The sequence below is a fragment of the Tachyglossus aculeatus genome, chromosome 15, assembly GCF_015852505.1.
Source record: "Tachyglossus aculeatus isolate mTacAcu1 chromosome 15, mTacAcu1.pri, whole genome shotgun sequence".
In the NCBI taxonomy this organism is placed as follows: domain Eukaryota; kingdom Metazoa; phylum Chordata; class Mammalia; order Monotremata; family Tachyglossidae; genus Tachyglossus; species Tachyglossus aculeatus.
Window position 1 is genome coordinate 4,870,055 of NC_052080.1, and position 21,599 is coordinate 4,891,653.

Here is a 21,599-nt window from a genome sequence, read left to right on the forward strand (position 1 = left end):
ACAGACAGTTCCTCTTCCCCGCTTCGAGCCCTAATTGCAGGCGCACATCTCCTCCAGGAGGCCTTCCTTAACTAAGCTTTCCTTTCCTCTTCTCCCCTTCTGCGTCACCCTGCCTCGCTCCCTGTAGCACTCATATACATATCTGTATTTTTTTTTATATAATAATGTCTGTCAGCTCACGGTGGACAGGGAATGTGTCTTTATTGCTGTATTGTTGAGAAGCAGCGTGCTATATTGAGAAGCAGCGTGGCTCAGTGGAAAGAGCCCGGGGTTTGGAGTCAGAGGTCATGGGTTCAAATCCCGGCTCCGCCAATTGTCAGCTGGGTGACTTTGCGCACTTCACTTCTCTGGGCCTCAGTTCCCTCATCTGAAAATGGGGATAAAGACTGTGAGCCCCCCGTGGGACAACCTGATCACCTTGTAACCTCCCCAGCGCTTAGAACAGTGCTTTGCACATAGTAAGCGCTTAACAAATGCCATCTTATTATTATTATTCTTATCCTATTTTCCCAAGCACTTAGTACAGTGCTCTGTCCACAGTAAGCACTCAGTAAATGCGATAGAACCCATGAATGAACCCAGGCTCAGAACCTAGGAGGACATGAGCAATTTTTTTTTAGCTCATTCAACCAAAATAAACAGAGCATGTACTGGAAAATGTAATTGGGTCAATTTCAGCAGTTGATATTTAGGTGCCTAAATCGGCAGCTTCCTGGTTGGTTCCCTCAGGAGACTCAGACTTTCCCTTGTGGAAGTGGAAAATCATGAACCTCCTCAAAAATCTCCAGTGGCTACCAATCAATCTGCGCATCAGGCAGAAACTCCTCACCCTGGGCTTCAAGGCTGTCCATCACCTCGCCCCCTCCTCCCTCAGCTCCCTTCTCTCCTTCTCCAGCCCAGCCCGCACCCTCCGCTCCTCTGCCGCTAATCTCCTCACCGTACCTCGTTCTCGCCTGTCCCGCCATCGACCCCCGGCCCACGTCCTCCCCCGGGCCTGGAATGCCCCCAATCCCTCTGCCCATCCGCCAAGCTAGCTCTCTTCCTCCCTTCAAGGCCCTGCTGAGAGCTCACCTCCTCCAGGAGGCCTTCCCAGACTGAGCCCCTTCCTTCCTCTCCCCCTCGTCCCCCTCTCCATCCCCCCGTCTTACCTCCTTCCCTTCCCCACAGCACCTGTATATATGTATATATGTTTGTACATATTTATTACTCTAGTTATTTATCTATTTATTTTACTTGTACATATCTATTCTATTTATTTTATTTTGTTAGTATGTTTGGTTTTGTTCTCTGTCTCCCCCTTTTAGACTGTGAGCCCACTGTTGGGTAGGGACTGTCGCTATATGTTGCCAATTTGCACTTCCCAAGCGCTTAGTACAGTGCTCTGCACATAGTAAGTGCTCAATAAATACGATTGATGATGATGATGATGATTGCCCACTGCGGACCCCCTTGTCTCCCCAAGATTTAATGTGATAGGAAGACCGCAGTAGATGGAGTGACGGGGGTTGCTACTGTGACTGTCAATTTGGGACCCAAACCTGAAAAGCCTGGAACTCAACTCCTTTATAGCCTTGGGACCCTAGTGATTATTTTGTTTTTTGGTATTAATCTTTGTTTTTGTCGACATAATTGATAATCACGGTATTTGGTAACCGCTCACTGTGTGTCAAGCACTCTCCTAAGCGCTGGGGTAGATACAGGATAATCAGGCCCCACATGGGGCTCATAGTCTAAAGCAGCGTGGCTCAATGGAAAGAGCGTGGACTTTGGAGTCAGAGGTCTTGGGTTCAAATTCCGGCTCCGCCACTTGTCAGCTGTGTGACTTTGGGCAAGTCACTTCACTTCTCTGGGCCTCAGTGACCTCATCTGTAAAATGGGGATTAAGACTGTGAGCCCCCTTGGGACAACCTGATCACCTTGTAACCACCCCAGTGCTTAGAACAGTGCCTTGCACATAGTAAGCACTTAATAAATGCCATTATTATTATTATTAGGGGAGAGAAGAGGTGCTGATTCCCCATTTTTTTTTGCAGATGAGACAACTGAAGCACAGAGGAAGTGAAGTGACTTTCCCAAGATCACACTGCAGGTTAGTGGTTGAGGGGGGATTAGAATCCAGTCCTCTGACTACAGGCCCATGCTCTTTTCACTAGGCCACGCTGCTTTCCCCCTTTCATATTTCTTGCATGTTGATTTTTTTTCATCCCTTCTTATTCATCTGTCTCCATTCCCCCACCCCTCACCTTATTTTTAGATCATGAGCCCCTTTGAGAGCCAGAGACTGTCTAATTCTCACACAATCAATCAATCAATCAATCGTATTTATTGAGCGCTTACTGTGTGCAGAACACTGTACTAAGCGCTTGGGAAGTACAAGTTGGCGACATATAGAGACAGTCCCTACCCAACAGTGGGCTCACAGTCTAGAAGTCTACACAGGTACTTTGTTTTTCCCCAGCACTTTGTTCACTGTTTTGCACAGTGGAGGTACCTATTGAATGTTATTTGTATTCATTCTGGATAAATTGTTAGATTTATTTGAATTTGGCAACTCAAGCAGCATCGAAAATATACCCTGCAAATAAACAATGGAAGCTCCCATCAGGATCTTCAGGACAAAGAACCCACAAGGAGCTGATGATTTGCGCAGTGTGGCTTGCGCTCCTCTGAACCCGGCAGTAGTATTCCTGATTGTGATATCTTTTAAGTGCTTACTATCAATCAATCAATCATATTGAGCGCTTACTGTGCTGAGCACCGTACTAAGCGCTGAGGCAATAATAATAATGATGGTATTTGTTAAGCACTTTACTATATGCCAAGCACTGTTCTAAGCGCCAATCAGGTTGTCCCACATGGGGCTCAAATTTTTAATCCTCATTTTGCGGACGAGGTAACTGAGGCACAGAGCAGTTAAATGACTTGCCCAAGGTCGCACAGCAGACGAGTGGCGGAGCCGGGATTAGAACCCACGTCCTCTGACTCCCAAGCCCGGGCTCTTTCCACTAAGCCACACTGAGCATCAGGTTGGGCCCTGCCACTGTCCACATGGGGATCACAGTCTTGATCCCCATTTTCCAGGTGAGGTGACTGAGGCCCAGACTGAGGTCTGTATATATGTTTGTACATATTTATTACTCTATTTATTTATGTCTTTATTTTACTTGTACATATCTATTCTATTTATTTTATTTTGTTAGTATGTTTGGTTTTGTTCTCTGTCTCATCAATCGTATTTATTGAGTGCTTACTGTGTGCAGAGCACTGTACTAAGCGCTTGGGAAGCGCTTGTCTCCCCCTTTTAGACTGTGAGCCCACTGTTGGGTAGGGACTGTCTCTATATGTTGCCGACTTGTACTTCCCAGGCGCTTAGTACAGTGCTCTGCACACAGTAAGCGCTCAATAAATGCGATTGATTGATTGATTGAAAAGTGAAATGATTTTACCCATCACACAGCAGAGAAGGATCAAAGAGGCAGAGTAAAAAAGCATCAGGATACACCTGTATCCATAGCCAAAACCCTCTTGATGAGCATTAACTAAAAGTAAGATAACCCATTAACCCCAAGTGAGCTCTAACACCTTCCAATGACCTTGTGGCAGAAGCTGCCCTTAGAACGCGCAAACTGGGAAAATTTGGGAATGCAACACAGTGGACCGCTTGTTTTGAGTGATTCATATGAAAGAGGCAATTGTGTGCTGATTTGGCCCATCCAGGGGAAATAACATTTTTTGCTGTGACTAAACGAATCCCCGTCGGACCCGTTGAATCACTTCGGCTCTCGTTCCCCCGTGGATGGAACATCTTTGGCGATTCTGAAGGTCCCCTGCGTATTGTTTAGTTTTGCGGAGCGCTTTGGCTGGGTTTTCCCTTGGAGTTTCCTTCGCAGGCAAAGCAGCATCATCATCAATCGTATGTATTGAGCGCTTACTGTGTGCAGAGCACTGGACTAAGCGCCTGGGAAGTACAAGTCGGCAACATATAGAGACGGTCCCTACCCAGCAGTGGGCTCACAGTCTAAAAGCAGTGTGAGAGGTGAGAGGTCACACGGCGTGCTGGGTTTTCAGAGTTTGGCCAGGGTTGTAACTCTCTGCTCCAACGTGTCCAGCGGGTTTCATTATTCTGCGTCTCCTTCCAAGTGTCCACTAAAACGATGACTAACACCCTCTGCCTAGCCCCGATCCGAGTCGTTTCTCAAGTTCGGGCCAGCCTGAAGGCTGAAGGAGAGTGGAAGGAAAGGAGGTGGGGGAGAAAAAGGAGGCGTGAGGGAGAGGAAAGAGTATGAGAAGAATAAGACCAGAGAGTAGAAAACAGGGGGTGTCCCTTGGAAATTTTAATTTCTCAAACAATCAAAGGTATGCATTGTGGTTTTACTGCATGCAGAGCACTGTACTGTGCACTTGGGAGGCTGAACATGTCTACCAGTGCTGTTAGATTCAATCAGTCGTATTTACCGAGCGCCTACTGTGTGCAGGGCGCTGTACTAAGCATCTGAAGAGAGGCGGTGTGGCTTAGTGGAAAGAGCACAGGCTTGGGAGTCAGAGGATGTGGATTCTAATCCCAGCTCTGCCACTTGTCTGCTGGGCGACCTGGTGCAAGCCACTTAACTTCTCCGTGCCTCAGTTCCCTCATCTGGAAAATGGGGATTAAGATTGTGAGCCCCACTTGGGACAACCTGATCATTCATTCGTTCGATCGTATTTATTGAGCGCTTACTGTGTGCAGAGCACTGTACTAAGGGCTTGGGAAGTCCAAGCTGGCAACATTTAGAGACGGTCCCTACCCAACAGCGGGCTCACAGTCTAGAAGGGGGAGACAGACAACAAAACAAAACATATTAACAAAATAAAATAAATAGGATAAATATGTACAGGTAAAATAAATAAATAGAGTAATAAATACGTACAAACATATATACAGGTGCTGTGGGGAGGGGAAGGAGGTAAGATGGTGGGGATGGAGAGGGGGACGAGGGGGAGAGGAAGGAGGAAAGAAATGTATATTCTCCTCCCCATCAGGGAATCGAACACCGGTCTCCTGCATGACAGGCGGGGATACTCACCACTATACTAACGAGGAAGACACCTTGTACCATCATCATCATCATCATCATCAGTTGTATTTATTGAGCGCTTACTGTGTGCAGAGCACTGTACTAAGCGCTTGGGAAGTACAAGTTGGCAACGTATTGAGACAGTCCCTACCCAGCAGTGGGCTCACAGTCTAAAAGGGGGAGACAGACAACAAAACAAAACATATTAACAAAATAAAATAAATAGGATAAATATGTACAGGTAAAATAAATAAATAAATAGAGTAATAAATACGTACAAACATATATACAGGTGCTGTGGGGAGGGGAAGGAGGTAAGGCGGGGGGGATGGGGACGGGGAGGAGAGGGAGAGGAAGGAGGAAAGAAATGTATATTCTCCTCCCCATCAGGGAATCGAACACCGGTCTCCTGCATGACAGGCGGGGATACTCACCACTATACTAACGAGGAAGACACCTTGTACCATCATCATCATCATCATCATCAGTTGTATTTATTGAGCGCTTACTGTGTGCAGAGCACTGTACTAAGCGCTTGGGAAGTACAAGTTGGCAACGTATTGAGACAGTCCCTACCCGGCAGTGGGCTCACAGTCTAAAAGGGGGAGACAGAGAACAAAACCAAACATACTAACAAAATAAAATAAATAGAATAGATATGTGCAAGTAAAATAAATAAATAAATAGAGTAATAAATATGTACAAACATATATACATATATACAGGTGCTGTGGGGAAGGGAAGAAGGTAAGATGGGGGGATGAAGAGGGGGACGAGGGGAGAGGAAGGAAGGGGCTCAGTGTGGGAAGGCCTCCTGAAGGAGGTGAGCTCTCAGCAGGGCCTTGACGGGAGGAAGAGAGCGAGCTTGGCGGAGGGGCAGAGGGAGGGCATTCCAGGCCCGGGGGATGACGTGGGCCAGGGGTCGATGGCGGGACAGGTGAGAACGAGGTACGGTGAGGAGATTATCTACTCCAGCACTTAGGACGGTGCTTGGAACAAAGTAAGCACTTGGCAGATACCATTATTATTATTGTTATTGTTATCTGAAGGAGTACAGTATAACAGAGTTGGTCGTGTGTTTCTTGCCCACAACAAGTTTACAGTCTAGAGGGGGCATTCCCTCTACATTCCCAAGGGCTTATTACAATGCCCTGTACATAGGTGCTCAATAAATACGACGACTGATTGATAAAATAGGGATGGTAGACATCCCTGCCTTCAGTGAGTTTACTTTCCAGTGAGCTTTCAATTCTCCCCTCATTTCCTCTGAATTTTTCTCTCCATTTTAGTATCTTTAATTCCTTTTCCCCTTAAATAGCAGTGCCAAAGATAGCACTTAGGCACATTGGTAGTGGGGCTGAGAGTGATAATAATAATGATAATGATGGCGTTTGTTAAGCACTTACTATGTGCGAAGCACTGTTCTAAGCACTGGGGGGGGGATACAAGGTGATCAGGTTGTCCCACGTGGGGCTCACAGTCTTAATCCCCATTTTACGGATGAGATAACTGAGGGACAGATAAGTAAAGTGACTTGCCCCAAGTCACACAGCTGACAAGAGGCAGAACTGGGATTAGAACCCATGACCTCTGACTCCCAATCCCATGCTCTTTCCACTGAGCCACGCTGCTTCCCAATAATGGTACTCCCTCTCCCTCTCTCAATCAATTGATTGATTGATTGATTGATACTTGTTAAGTGCTTACTATGTACCAGGCACTGTTCTAAGCGCTGAGGTAGATACAAGGTAATCAGGTTGTCCCATGTGGGGCTCACAGTCTTCATTCATTCATTCAATCGTATTTTTTGAGCGCTTACATTGTGCAGAGCACTGTACCAAGCGCTTGGGAAGTACAAGTTGGCAACGTATAGAGACGTTCCCTACCCAACAGTGGGCTCACAGTCTAGAAGATTAGTCTTAATCCCCATTTTACATCTGAGGGAACTGCGGCACAGAGAAGTGAAGTGACTCTCCCAAAGTCACACAGTTGACAAGAGGTGGAGCCGGGATTAGAACCCACAACCTCTGACTCCCAAGCCCGGGCTCATCCGTTAGATTGCAAGCTCCTTGAGGAATGGAAACATGTCTTGTGATTATCATCTTCCCCCAAGCACTTAGTTTTATGCCTAGTTCTCGGTAGGAACTCAATCTGATTATTTTCTACCTACCCCAATGCTTAACACAGTGCTTGGCCCAAGCTTCCGTCCTTAATAAATGTCATCAACCAATGCCACTGATTGATTAACACTCCCAAGCACTTAATACAATGCTCTGCACACAGTAAGCACTCACTAAATACTATTAAATGAAAGAATAGATGAAAATACCAGGAGGTGGCCATTTGGAGTTTCAAAAGAATGGCATTTGTTTTTCAAAATCAATCCTGAGGAAGCCTAAGAAATCTCTCGGTGTTTTTTTTGGGGGGGGTTGTTTTTTTGTTTTGTTTTGTTTTTCAACCTCAGCAACGCAACGTAAAATTGCTTAGAAGCCACCCAAGAAGTGTGGCAATTGCTGACCACGGTCCAGAGAGCCGGCCCGAAGCTCTCCGCCTGAGGGAGGTTGGCAAGTTCTTTCCACTCTGCTTCCTTGTTCTCAGTGCATCGGGACATCGATTTCATTCTCTAGACATCCCAAAAAGGTTCCAGGTTAAGGAAAGGAGGAAAAGAGGAACGTCTTGGGCAGATGATGAAGGAAAAAGGAGTAACGTCTTGGGCTGATGATGATGATGATAATAATTGTGGTATTTAAATGATCCCTGGGTGCCCACCCTAGAGCTTAGATACAAAATAATAATCAGCTCAGACAGTCACTGTCCCACATAGGGTTCAGTCTAAGTAGGAGGAAGAACAGGTATTTCATCCCCATTTCACAGATGAGGAAACTGAGAAGTGAAGGAAAAAGGAGGAACGTCTTGGGCAGATGATGATGATGATAATAATTGTGGTATTTAAATGATCCCTGGGTGCCCACCCTAGAGCTTAAATACAAAATAATAATCAGTTCATACAGTCATTGTCCCACATACGGTTCAGTCGAAGTAGGAGGAAGAACAGGTATTTCATCCCCGTTTTACAGATGAGGAAACTGAGAAGTGAAGTGACTTGCCCATGGTCACACAACAGGCAAGCAGCAGAGATGGCATTAGATCCCAGCTTCTTCTGATTCCCAGACTCTTATTCACAAGGCCAATCTCAGGGACATTCATTCATTCATTGTCGTATTTATTGAGCGCTTGCTGTGTGCCGAGCACTGTACTAAGTGCTTGGAAAGTAGAATTCAGCAAAAAATAGAAACAATCCCTGCCCCCAACGGGCTCATGGTCTAGAAGGGAGGAGTCAGACATTCAAGACAACTAAGCAGGCATCGATGGCATCAATTTAAATAAATAAAATTATAGATATATACGCATCATTAATAAAATAAATAGAATTATAAATATGCACATATATACACACAAGTGCTGTGGGGCGGGGGCGGGGGTAGAGCAGAGGGAATGAGTGAGGGCGATGGGGGCAGGGGGGAGCAGAGGAATTTGCCCAAGGTCACACAGCATTCAAGTGGAGGAGCTGGAATTAGAACTCAGGTCCTTCTGACTCTCAGGCCTGTGCTTTATCCACTCTAGCCTTGTCTATTTTTGAGCGCTTTCTGCGTGCAGAGCAGTGTACTGAGCGCTCGGAAGAGTACAATATGATTAGAAGCTCTTGTCATGGGCTCTGTTGGAACTTGGAGCGGCCAATTCAGAGCGTGGGCCGAGGTGATTGCCTTTCAGCTGTCGCCCCAGCCTCTTAGACTTGTAAGCATGTGTCACAGGAACCGTGTCCATTCTGATTGTTGTTTTTCCATCCCAGTGCTTAGCACAGCATTTGGCACACAGGAGCTTAATAAATACCAGAGTTAGCAAACACCCCTGCTGCCATCTGAACAAGCACTCAAGCAGTCGTATTTATTGATTGATTTAGTCATTGTCATATTTATCATCAATCGTATTTATTGAGCGCTTACTGTGTGCAGAGCACTGTACTAAGCGCTTGGGAAGTACAAATTGGCAACATCTGGAGACAGTCCCTACCCAACAGTGGGCTCACAGTCTAAAAGGGGGAGACAGAGAACAAAACCAAACATACTAGCAAAATAAAATAAATAGAATAGATATGTACAAGTAAAATAAATAAATAGAGTAATAAATATGTACAAACATATACACAAATATAAACATATATACATATATACAATATAGTTATGAGTGCTTACTGTGTGCAGAGCACTATACTAAGAGCCTGATAAATAATAATAATGATGACGATGGTAGTTGTTAAGCACTTACTATCTGCCAAGCACTGTTCTAAGTGCTGGAGTAGATACAAGCGCTCAATAAATACGATTGAATGAATGAATACAAGGTAATGAGGTTGTCTCAAGTGGAGCTCACAGTCTTAATCCCCATTTTACAGACAAGGTAACTGAGGCACAGAGAAATTAAGTGACTTTCCCAAAGTCACACAGCTGATAAGTGGCGGAGCTGAGATTAGAACCCATGAATCTTTTAGACTGTGAGCCCACTGTTGGGTAGGGACTGTCTCTATATGTTGCCAATTTGTACCTCCCAAGCGCTTAGTACAGTGCTCTGCACACAGTAAGCGCTCAATAAATACGATTGATGATGATGATGAATCCGACTCCCAAGCCCGTGCTCTTTCCACTGAGCCAAGCACAATCTGACAGTTAGTAGGCATGACCCCCCCACTAAAGGAGTTTGCATTCTAGCGGACGCAGGAGACGTTAAAATAAACTGCAGACAGGTGAAATGGGAGAGAAGTCTGCAGAAGCAAAAAAGCCGCGGACTTGGTTCATTTGTTTGAAGGACTGTGCTTGTTCTCTTTATAACCGCATACAGGGTTGATGATATGTGTGTGATCCAACTCCTATTAAGGGATTACATATAACTGTAATAATGATGGCATGGAATAATAATGATGTAATAATGACGGCACAGTCTTTTAGACTGTGAGCCCACTGTTGGGTAGGGACTGTCTCTGTATGTTGCCAATTTGTACTTCCCAAGCGCTTAGTACAGTGCTCTGCACATAGTAAGCGCTCAATAAATACGATTGATGATGATTTGTTAAAGGGGCATCCCCGTCTGAGAGAGAACAGGTACTTTCCCTCCATTTTACAGGTGAGGAAACTAAAGCGCAGAGAGGTGAAGTGACTCGATCACCCCCAGTCAAGTCACGGAGCTGGAACTAGAACTCAGGTCCTCTGGTTCCCACCCCTGCACTCTTTCCACTAGGCCACACTCCCTCCATTGGGCAACAGGGATCTCACAGAGGACTGGACTTGAAGAAGCCTGCCTGGGCCCTGCCTCCTGTCCACCCCCTCTGAATTCATTCATTCATTCAATCGTATTTATTGAGCGCTTACTGTGTGCAGAGCACTGTACTAGTGCTCTGCACACAGGGTCCCCTTGATGTTTCACCTGTTCCAGCCAGCTTAGTGTATTCCAGATTATCCTGAAGCCCTCCGGGGATGCTCCAATTTGTATAATAATAACAATAATGGCATTTATTAAGCGCTTACTATGTGCAGAGCACTGTTCTAAGCGCTGGGGAGGTTACAAGGTGATCAGGTCGTCCCACGTGGGGCTCACAGTCTTCACCCCCATTTCACAGATGAGGGAACTGAGGCCCAGAGAAGTGAAGTGACTCGCCCAAAGTCACCCAGCTGACAATTGGCAGAGCCGGGATTTGAATCCATGACCTCTGACTCCAAAGCCCGGGCTCTTTTCCATTGAGCCACGCTGCTTCTCACCAAATATACACCAAATATTGGTGTATAACTATACACCAAATAACTCGATTCCATGTGTCTCCCAGAGTAATCTCCCAAACCCAGACTCACTGGGCTTCCCCTAGTTTCCAGAGAGAGTGAGTTAGTTTTTATTTATTTTGGCTCCGTTTCAATAGGAGCCCTTCCCTAGTCACTTAGAACATGCTTTAAGAGTGGGTGGAACCCCACTGCCCAAAATCTTGTAGATTGTCCAAAGTCTGGTTTCATTTTTCATTCTAGCTGAGTGAAAGCTTCCACTGGCATAGATGATCATGCTCCATGCAAATCTGCTCATTTTAAGAGAGCAGTTTTTTGGAGGTTTTGGTTTTTTGCTTGCCTTTCCGTGGAGTTTGTGTATTTGTTGACTGGATGGAGTTATTAATCCGGAGTGCAGTGACAACTAGCAGAGAAAAGAGCTCTAAATATAAATGATGCAGCTACTAATGATTTCCAAGGATTTTGTTGATAATTTTGTCTTGATTTCAATTTGGTTATTATTAGTATTAATAATAATAACAATAATAATTGTGGTATTTCATGTGCCAGTCACCGTATTTAGCGCTGGGATGGACACAAGCAAATTAGGTTGGACATAGTCCCTGTCCCACATGAGATTTACAGACTTAATCCCTGTTTTTACAGATGAGTTAACTGAGGCACAGAGAACTCAAGTGATTTGCCCAAGGTCAACAGCAGACAAGCCGTGGAGGCGGAATTAGAACCCATGACCTTCTGATGCCCAGGTCCATGCTGTATCCTCTACTTAATCCCTATTTTTACAGATGAGTTAACTGAGGCACAGAGAACTCAAGTGATTTACCCAAGGTCAACAGCAGACAAGCGGTGGAGGAGAAATTAGAACCCATGACCTTCTGATGCCCAGGTCCATGCTCTATCCTCTACACCATACCCTTTGTTGGTGGTAGTGCTATACCTCTCGCACAAACAATGATGATGGTGTTTATTAAGCGCTTACTCTGTACCAAACATTGCGCTAAATCCTGGGGTCGACACAGGGTAAATCAGATGAGACACAGAAGAGAAAGTATCTTATCATCATTGTTTATTAAGTGCTTACTCTGTACCAAACATTGTGCTAAATCCTGGGGTCGACACAGGGTAAATCAGATGAGACACAGAAGAGAAAGTATCTTATCATCATTATCAATCTCCATTGGTGGTATTTGAGCATTTACTGTGTGCCGAGCACTGTACTAAGATCCCAACCTGTATTCCAGCCCGGGATCCTAGTGGGATAGATGTAAGGATGTCCATGCAGCCCTGTCGGTTGAATCCCACGATCGGTGGAGGTGTGCGTGGTGGGAACTTTTGACCCTGACTCCTATTTTCTGCCCCTTGCCAGGACTTCATGGGGCAGGCTGGCATTGTTTGCCTGCCATCATTCATTCATTCATTCATTCATTCAATCGTATTTATTGAGCCCTTTCTGTGTGCAGAGCACTGGACTAAGCGCTTGGGAAGTATAAGTTGGCAACATCTAGAGACGGTCCCTACCCAACAACGGGCTCCCAGTCTAGAACTGTGAGTCTACCACTGTTGGGTAGGGACCGTCTCTAGATGTTGCCAACTTGTACTTCCCAAGCGCTTAATACAGTGCTCTGCATACAGTAAGCGCTCAATAAATACGATTGAATGAATAGAAGGGGGAGACAGGCAACAAAACAAAACATGTGGACAGGTGTCAAGTCATCAGCTTCTAGGGCTCAGTGATTTTGGGTGTGTGGGCAGGTGCTGAACTGAAAGTCTGGGTTCTCGACCCACATTACCGCCAGAAACATTGTCATATGGATTTAGGGGGACAGTCGTGTGTGATGCACGCACAACATGTTCCCTTGCTCTCATTCTCTCCCTCATTCACTCGCTAGTTCTCTCTCATTCTCTCTCAGATGTGTTCTCTCTCCTGTTGGGGACAATTTCATTCATTCGTTCATTCAATTGTATTTATCGAGCACTTACTGTGTGCAGAGCACTGTACTAAGTGCTCAGGAAAGTACAATACAACAATAAACACTCTTGTGTGAGGGTTCTTTGTCTCATGTGAGGTTTCTCTTTGTGTGACTCTCTCTCTCTCCCTTGTGTTTTCTCTCACAGAGGCATTTATTCCCAGACCTGCCTTTCTGAAAGATGTCAGTCAGTTGCAGGCCGAGGTAAATGTGCATCCCCTTTTGCGGGGCATTGACCCAAAGAACTGCCCAAGTCCCTCCTTCCATTTTGCAGGCCATCTTTCTTCCTGTTGCAGAAACATCTCATTTTTCCCACACATCTGTATGGGGCAGAGTGTGGGTGGCCGGCTGAGGGTGGTTGTGCGGCTGAGTGGTGGAATGGGTGTAAGTGTGAGTTTATCTCCTTCCCCACTTTTTAATGGTGTTTGTTAAGTGCTTACTATATACCAGGCACTGGACTGAGCGCTGAGGTAGATACAAAAAGCTATTCAGGTTGGATCCAATCTATGTCCCCTGTGGGGCTCACAGTCTTAACCCCCATTTCACAGATGAGGTTACTGAGGCCCACAGCCTTAATCCCCATTTTACAGATGAGGTTACTGAGGCCCAGAGAAGTTAAGCAAGGTACCCAGGGTCACACAGAAGACAAGTGGCAGAGCTGGGGTTAGAGCCCAGGTCCCCCTGACTCTCCGGCCTGTGCTCTATCCACTAGACCACACTGCTTCTCTTCATTCTGCCGGACTCTCCCTCACCCTGGGTTCTGCTACTACTTCGAGAACATGAAATCATCATCATCATCATCAATCGTATTTATTGAGCGCTTACTATGTGCAGAGCACTGTACTAAGCGCTCGGGAAGTACAAGTTGGCAACATATAGAGACAGTCCCTACCCAACAGTGGGCTCACAGTCTAAAAGGGGGAGACAGAGAACAAAACCAAACATACTAACAAAATAAAATAAATAGAATAGATATGTACAAATAAAATAAATAAATAAATAGAGTAATAAATATGTACAAACATATATGCATATATACAGGTATATATATATATACAGGTGGAATGTGGATGAGAGCCCCGGCTTCAGTCAAATGGATGGAATTTCAGGACATTGATTGATTGAGGGTCAGCAGTTTTCTGCTCTTCCTCTTTAGCCCTGCTCCAGGCTTGTGTGATTTTGGGGGCGAAGCCACTGAACTTCCATATGCCATCATGTTCCTTTCCCCCAAAAGGGCCAGAAAACACTTCCAACCTTATTCACGCGGGATGTTTAGAAGATTAACGATTGGATGTTCGCAAACAGTTTCAAGGTTTAATTAAAAACGGCAGTTCCCTCTCTGGCTCACAGGGTTATTTGCAGAGATGTTACCATGAAGAACCCATGGTGTCAGCCTAGTTCTCCTCTGTTTTCATTTTTAACAGACATCAAAGCCATATGGGATTCCAATATTTTATTGTATTTTCCTTAAGGAAAAATGGAAACTCTCTGTATTTTTTTCCTATATCCAGGGCAACTGACCTACACTAAACAGTAATTGTAGCTAATTTCATTATTTATCTTAATGGCCATCTCCCCTTCTAGGCTGTAAGCTCTTTGTGGGCTGGGAATGCATCTGATTATTGTTATAGTGTGTTCTCCCAGGTGCTTAGTACAGTGCTCTGCACACAGTAAGTGCCCAATAAATACAATTGACTGACTGACTAAATATAGACTTGGCTGCTCTAGGCAACTGGGTTGAATATTTAAAAAGTCTCGCGGTTTGCTTTTTCCTGTCTCTCCTTTCATCGTCTCTGTCAGGAGGGAGAAGGGGGAAGAAGGAAAAGTGGGAGAAGGGTTTTTCACTCATTCATTCATTCAGTCGTGCTTATTGAGCATCTTACCTCCTTCCCTTCCCCACAGCACCTGTATATATGTATCTATGTTTGTACATATTTATTACTCTTTATTTATCTTACTTGTACATTTCTATTCTATTTATTTTATTTTGTTAGTATGTTTGGTTTTGTTATCTGTCTCCCCCTTCTAGACTGTGAGCCCGCTGTTGGGTAGGGACTGTCTCTATGTGTTGCCGACCTGTACTTCCCAGGCGCTTAGTACAGTGCCCTGCACACAGTAAGTGCTCAATAAATACGATTGATTGATTGATTGAGCACTAAAGCACTAAAACCGTGGAGAGGTGACCCTCTGATGCTTAAGGGGAGTAACCTCCCTCTAGACCGTAAGCTTGTTGTGGGCAAGGAACGTGTCTGCTAATTCTGATGTACAGTGTACTCGCCCAAGTGCTTAGTACAGTGCTGAGCAAATAATAAGCCCTCAATAAATACCATTGATTGGTTGAGAAAGGAGCCAAGTGGCAGAAAGGGCAGTCTCACACATTAGATTGAAAACTCCTTGAGGGATTGTGCTGTATTTGCCCCATTGCTTAGAACAGTGCTCTGCCTGCAGTCAGCATTCAATAAATATTGTTGGTGAAAACAGCATTGATCTTTTTGATAAACAACATGACCTAATGGAAAAAGCTTGGGCCTGGAAGTTGGAGGACCTGGGTTCTAACCCCATCCCCACCTGTTGCTTGTTTGGTGACCTTGGGCAAATCACTGAACTTTTCTGTGCCTCTGATTCCTCACCTGCAAAATGGGGATTCAAGCCCTGGTCTCCCTCTTATTTAGACCATAAGCCCCACCTAGGGTAGGGACTGTGTCAATCAGTCAATCAATCGTATTTATTGAGCGCTTGCTGTGTGCAGAGCACTGTACTAAGCGCTTGGGAAGTCCAAGTTGGGAACATATAGAGACGGTCCCTACCCAACAGTGGGCTCACAGTCTAGAAGGGGGAGGCAGAGAACAAAACCAAACATATTAACAAAATAAAATAAATAGAATAAATATGTACAAATAAAATAGAGTAATAACATTTATTTATTTATATTATTATGTATATTTATTATATGTTATTTATATTGATGGCCGTTTATTTGTATTGATGTCTTTCTCCCCCTCCCGCAGACTTTGAGCCCGTTGTTGGGTAGGGGTGGCCTCTATTGCTGAATTGCACTTTCCAAGCGCTTAGTACAGTGCTGTGCACACAGCAATTGCTCAATAAATTCGGTTGAATGAATGAATGAATGAATGAATGAATGAATGAATGAGAACGGGAATGGGACAGGTCCTGGGCTCCGACCCGATTGGCCGGGCTCCACCCCAGCGCCTAGTACAGGGCCTGACACCATATTCAGCCCCTCGCAAAAATCCGAACTCAGATTATGAATGATCGATCAATCTGCACTAAGTGACTGAATTGTGACTGATTGCCGAGGTCCGGGGAGAGAGCAACGGTCCGTTGGTGGTGGGCGGGGATGGGCGGGGATGGGCGGGGGGGGGGGTCCCGGAGGCTGCCAGCGGCCAGCCGGGGGGAGGCGCGGGGCGGAGGGCTGCGGGGCGGAGGCGGGCCGGCCCCAGAGCCAGAGGGCCCCCGGCACCCCAGCCCCAAGCCCGCCCCACGCCTTGCCCCTTCTGCCCCTCTCCGCTCCTTGCCCGCTCCCGGTTTTGCCCTCTCTTTTCCTTTCCATCCCTTTCTCTCTCCTTCCCCTTGCCCTCGCCTTTTAGTGCCCTCGCTTTTCCTTGTCCTCTCTTTCCCTCTCCTTTCCTTGCCTCTCCTTTCCTTTCTCTCTCCTGTCCTTTTTTTTTCCTTTTACCTCTCCTTTCCTTCTCTTTCCCTTTCCCTCTCTCTCTTTCCCTCTTCATTCCTTCCCCTCTCCTCTCCTTTCCTTTCCCTCTCCCTCTTTCCCTCTCCATTCCTTTCCCTTTCCTTTCCTTTCCTTCTCTTTTTCTTTCCCTCTCTTTTCCTTTCCCCTTTTCTCTTTCCTTTCCTTCTCTTTTCCTGTTCCTCTTCCTTCCTTCTCTTTTCCTTTCCCTCTTTTTTCCTTTCCCTCGCTTTCCCCCTTCTTCTCCTTTCCTTTTCCTTTCCCTCTTCTTTCCTTCTCCTTTTCTCTCCCTATCTTTTCCTTTCCCTCTCCTTTCCTTCTCCTTTACCTTCCCTCTGCTTTCTTTTCCCTTTCCTTTTCTTTTTCTTGCCCTCTCCTTTCTTTTCCCTTTCCATCTCTTTTCCTTCCCTCTCCTTTCCTCTCCCTCTTCTTTCCTTCTCTTTTCCTTTCCCTCACTTTCCCTTTCCTTTTCTTTTTCTTGCCCTCTCCTTTCTTTTCCTTTTCCATCTCTTTTCCTTCCCTCTCCTTCCCTCTCCCTCTTCTTTTCTTCCCCTCACTTTCCCTTTCCCTCTCCTTTCCCTTCCCTCTCCTTGCTCCTTGGTCCTGGCCCTATCCTAGCCAGGACAAAGCAAGGAGAAGCCTCCAGTGGGGGTAGAGCAAGGGACTTGGAGGTGTTCTAGGGATCCAGAATTTGGCGAGCAGCACTCATTGGGGTAAGGTGGAATCCGGCTATTTTAATGCTATTTTTATCTCATCTGTCTTCTACCTCCAACCCAAGGGAGCTGAGTGTGTTTTGGGACTTGGGGGCAATGGATGGACCAGTCCAGCCTCTGCCACTTGGCTGCAGCTTCCCTAGGTTCACACCAGGGATGTCATCTTAACCTGGACCACAGAGATTCATTTGAATGGACGGTAGGATTTCACCCTCTTTAGAGCCGAAAGCAAAAAATATATATATAAGTCTTTCAGCCAAATGGAAATAGCCAGGGCCAACTTGGCTTTCAGGCCCACCCACGCCCCGATTTGAGGCAGGAGGTTGGGAGGACAGTCAAAATCAGGAAGGATGGGTTGGGGAAAGATGTGGGCGAAACAGAAGTTCCCCCCTCCCTGGGTTTCTTGCGTTTGAAGTTTGAAGGTGGGATGGCTGGGTTGTCTGGAAGAGAATAATAACGATAGTAATTGTGGTATTTGGTGTGCCGAGCACTGTACTGAACGCCAGGGAAGGTGCAATAAGACATTTGAGAGACTGTGCCCAACCCACTTAGGGTTCACAGTCACAGTGGGAGAGGGAACTAGTAATACACCCCCATTTCACAGATGAGGAAACCGAGGCCCAGATACTTAAAGTGGCAGGGCGAGGATTAGAACCCAAGTCCCTCAACTCCTAGGCCCACGCCCTTTCCACTGGCCCACGCTGCTTCCCCGGAAACGACAGCGATTGGAAAGGGGTTATGAGCCACGTTCTGCTCTGCAAAGAGCCCAATAAATTGGGACGCCCAGAACTTTAACAGAGCAAACTCAGGTGTGGCGGAGAGGCACGCCTTTAAGATTTCGACTAGATTTTTCTCCTTCGAATCATTGTTTTCACCTCCGACGGCAAGAGGAAACGACATTTCATTTTTCTTTAAAAAAAGACGGGTGACTTAGTGAGTATTTCCACTGATCGGAAATCTATTGGCTTGACGAGAAGCAGGACGTTGCCACTGTACTCTGATGTAAAGATTAGAAGTTGAAGACTCGGTGCTTCATCGCTGCTACTGCGAGCCTCTGTCTCATGCTTTGCCCTGTTGTTTCAAGAAGTGAGGCAGGTATGTCTGAAACTCAGGAATGTTTCTGATGATTTGGGTAAAAGGTTTTTTATTTTTAACTCTTGTTTCACAAGTTCGTAGTTCTGAATCATTAGTCGTTTTAATGCCGGGCATGTCACTAACGGTGAATATAATGATTAGTATGCTGATTTAAATGGAAAAAAGACTGCACATGGCTTACTCGGGAAACAGATTTTTCTTTCTCGATCTCATAAACTTAGCATACCCAGGGACAGAGAGCTGGCTTTATTTGCACACTGCATGATTTTGCTGTTTTTGCAAAGTGAAAGAATTATCTAGACAAACCTCTGAGCTCTGCTGGATTCTTGTCTTAAGTGGTCTGGGGAGGAAAGCAAAACGGCTCAGATTCCCAGAGCTGTTAAAGTTTTCTTATGGTTGCAAGGTGACATTGATGATTTTTTAGGTAGAAGACGAGCAAGAAGGGAATTAAAACACCGTTACGGCACTAAATGTAATGTTGTGTCAGTGAAATTATTATGACCGCACTGGGTTTTTAAAGTAGATAAAATACTGAGAGAGGACTTAAAGGAAAGCATCATTGAGTCTCCAAATGTGGAACACTCACAGAATATGTGATTTTATATCTTTCGGTTGGTATGAGAAGGGGAGCTGGGACATGTGTTCTTGTCTGTTTTCATAGGTGGAAATCTAGTATCGGGTCCCTACTTCCTTTAATTTTAACCATCAAAGCCCTGTATCAATTATAAAGAAAGTTTATTCAGGTTTGAACTGTGGCCAAATTACAAAAACAAAAACAAAAAAGCAACTTTCCATGCATGGTGTTTATAGTTGTGGCAGTCGGACTGTAAATCAGTATAAACTAGTAATGGTACATCTTGATTGGTTGTTCTGCTGTCCAGACCAGCCTTGGTAACCCTTTTTCTACTTAGCAAAGTCAATTTCTGAGACATTGTTTACTTTTCAACCTGATTAAAATTAGGTAAAGGATAAGAAATGAAAAAACTCAACCAAAGTGTAACAAGGGGTGATGCAGCTGAGAAAATAGGAGGGAAGGATTCCTCCTCCTCCTCATCAATCGTATTTATTGAGCGCTTACTGTGTGCAGAGCACTGTACTAAGCGCTTGGGAAGTACAAGTTGGCATGCATCAGTCATGCGTCAGTCCTGCAAACAGGCCTTTCCTTTTGTTTTTCTTTTTTTGTTAATAACAATAATAATAATAATGGTATTTGTTAAGCGCTTACTACGTGCCGAGCACTACTGTAAGCACTGGGGTAGACACAAGGTAATCAGGTTGTCCCACGTGGGGCTCACAGTTTTAATCCCCATTTTACAGATGAGGTAACTGAAGTACAGAGAAGTTAAGTGGCTTGCCCAAGGTCACACAGCAGATGAGCGGCAGAGCCAGGATTACAGCCCACGTCCTCTGACTCCCAAGCTCGTGCACTTTCCACTGAGCCATGCTGCTCGTGAGAAGCACATGAGAAATTATATAGTATCTTAGATTTAGAGGGAGCAGAGCAATTTAAGAGAAAATCACACTGTCCCGGTGTGGTATCTGAAGAACGTAGACAACATCGTACTCTCTGTGCCTCTTGTCATTGTGGTATCTCCAATGAAAAAGGAAATTACAGCCAAGCGTCTCATTTCCCTTAGACCACGGAGCAGTTAGCTGGTTGGAAGCAAGAGATTTAATTTAGAGTGCCCTGGGGCCGTTATAAAAATAAGCCCATGCCCACACGACTTGGGTCACTCATTCATTCATTCACTCATATTTATTGAGCACTTACTGTGTACAGAGCACTGTACTAAGCACTTAATCACTGGGTAGAAGAGCAGCTGCCCTCAACTCCCCGGCCCCATGGAAGTTGGGCCGTCAGTCGTATCTATTGAACGCTTATTGTGTGCAGAGCCCTGGACTGAGTGCTTCGGAGAGAACAGTGCAGCAATATAAAAGATCCATTTCCTGCCCACAGCGAGCTTACGGTCTAGGAAGGCTTAGGGTGTACTGTCCTTTGGCATTCTACATAACCGTCTTGTCATTTAGGTAGCATTTTATACTAGCTTTTGGTGCCTCTGAGGAATTAAAATGGCCCGGGCAGGGATAAGTACAATTTAGGAAGGATGGAAGGGAAGAATTTTGCCCCGGGGTCCTTGGATTTCTTGCCTGCACCTAAAAAAGCAATGCCCTCTGGTCCTTCTTGTTCTCTCTTAGCTGAGCAATATGAGGAACAGGGAAGGAATGGACTGGTGGCGAAATGATGGGTTTGGTAAACGTGGAAAATTCCAGAGAGAGGCAGCATGGCCTAGTGGATAGAGCTCGGGCCTAGGAGTCAGAAGGACCTGGGTTCTAATCCCAGGTCTAATAATTCTTGTCTGTTGTGTGACCCTGGACAAGTCACTTCACTTCTCTGTACCTCAGTTACCACATCTGTAAAAGGGGGATTAAGAGTGTGAGCCCCATGTGAGACAGGGAATGTGTCCAGCCCGCTTAACTCGTCTCTACCCTAGCACTTTGAACAGTGCCAAGTACGTAGTAAGTGTTTATTACTCTATTTATTTGTTTATTTTATCAATCAATCAATCGTATTTATTGAGCGTGCATATCTATTCTATTTTATTTTGTTAGTATGTTTGGTTTTGTTTTCTGTCTCCCCCTTTTAGACTGGGAGCCCACTGTTGGGTAGGGACTGTCTCTATATGTTGCCAACTTGTACTTCCCAAGTGCTTAGTACAGTGCTCTGCGCACAGTAAGCGCTCAATAAATACGATTGATTGATTAATTAACAAGTACCATAATTATGATTATTAGTCCATTTGGATTTTTGTGAGCCTAATAGCTTTGGAAAACTATTGGTCACTTTATGAAGATCGATGTTTTAGAAATAAGGGGCTTCTTGATCGCCGAAGCGATCCTAGAACCAGCCAAACCTTTCTTCCATTTCATTGAATGTGCTGAATTTGCAAGAAACTGATGTGTCCCTACCCAGGGTCAGAAAGTAGCAGGTAAACATTCTCAGTTGTATTTATTGAGCACTTACTGTGTGCAGAGCACTGTAATAATAATAATAATGATGCCATTTATTAAGCGCTTACTATGTGCAAAGCACTGTTCTAAGCGCTGGGGAGGTTACAAGGTGATCAGGTTGTCCCACGGGGGACTCACAGTCTTAATCCCCATTTTACAGATGAGGTAACTGAGGCCCAGAGAAGTGAAGTGACTTGCCCAAAGTCACACAGCTGACAATTGGTGGAGCC

At 45.3% G+C, this 21,599-nt stretch overlaps 1 protein-coding gene across 1 annotated transcript in view; it reads left to right on the forward strand.

Moving 5' to 3' along the window:
• Positions 1-17,198: 17,198 nt before the first annotated feature.
• The window catches only part of ADGRG2 (adhesion G protein-coupled receptor G2), an 86,407-nt gene continuing 82,006 nt past the window's right edge, over positions 17,199-21,599 (forward strand). The window contains exon 1 of the mRNA XM_038757202.1: positions 17,199-17,265. The gene's annotated coding sequence lies outside the window, so the exon portion shown is untranslated. The remainder of the gene's footprint in view (positions 17,266-21,599) is intronic.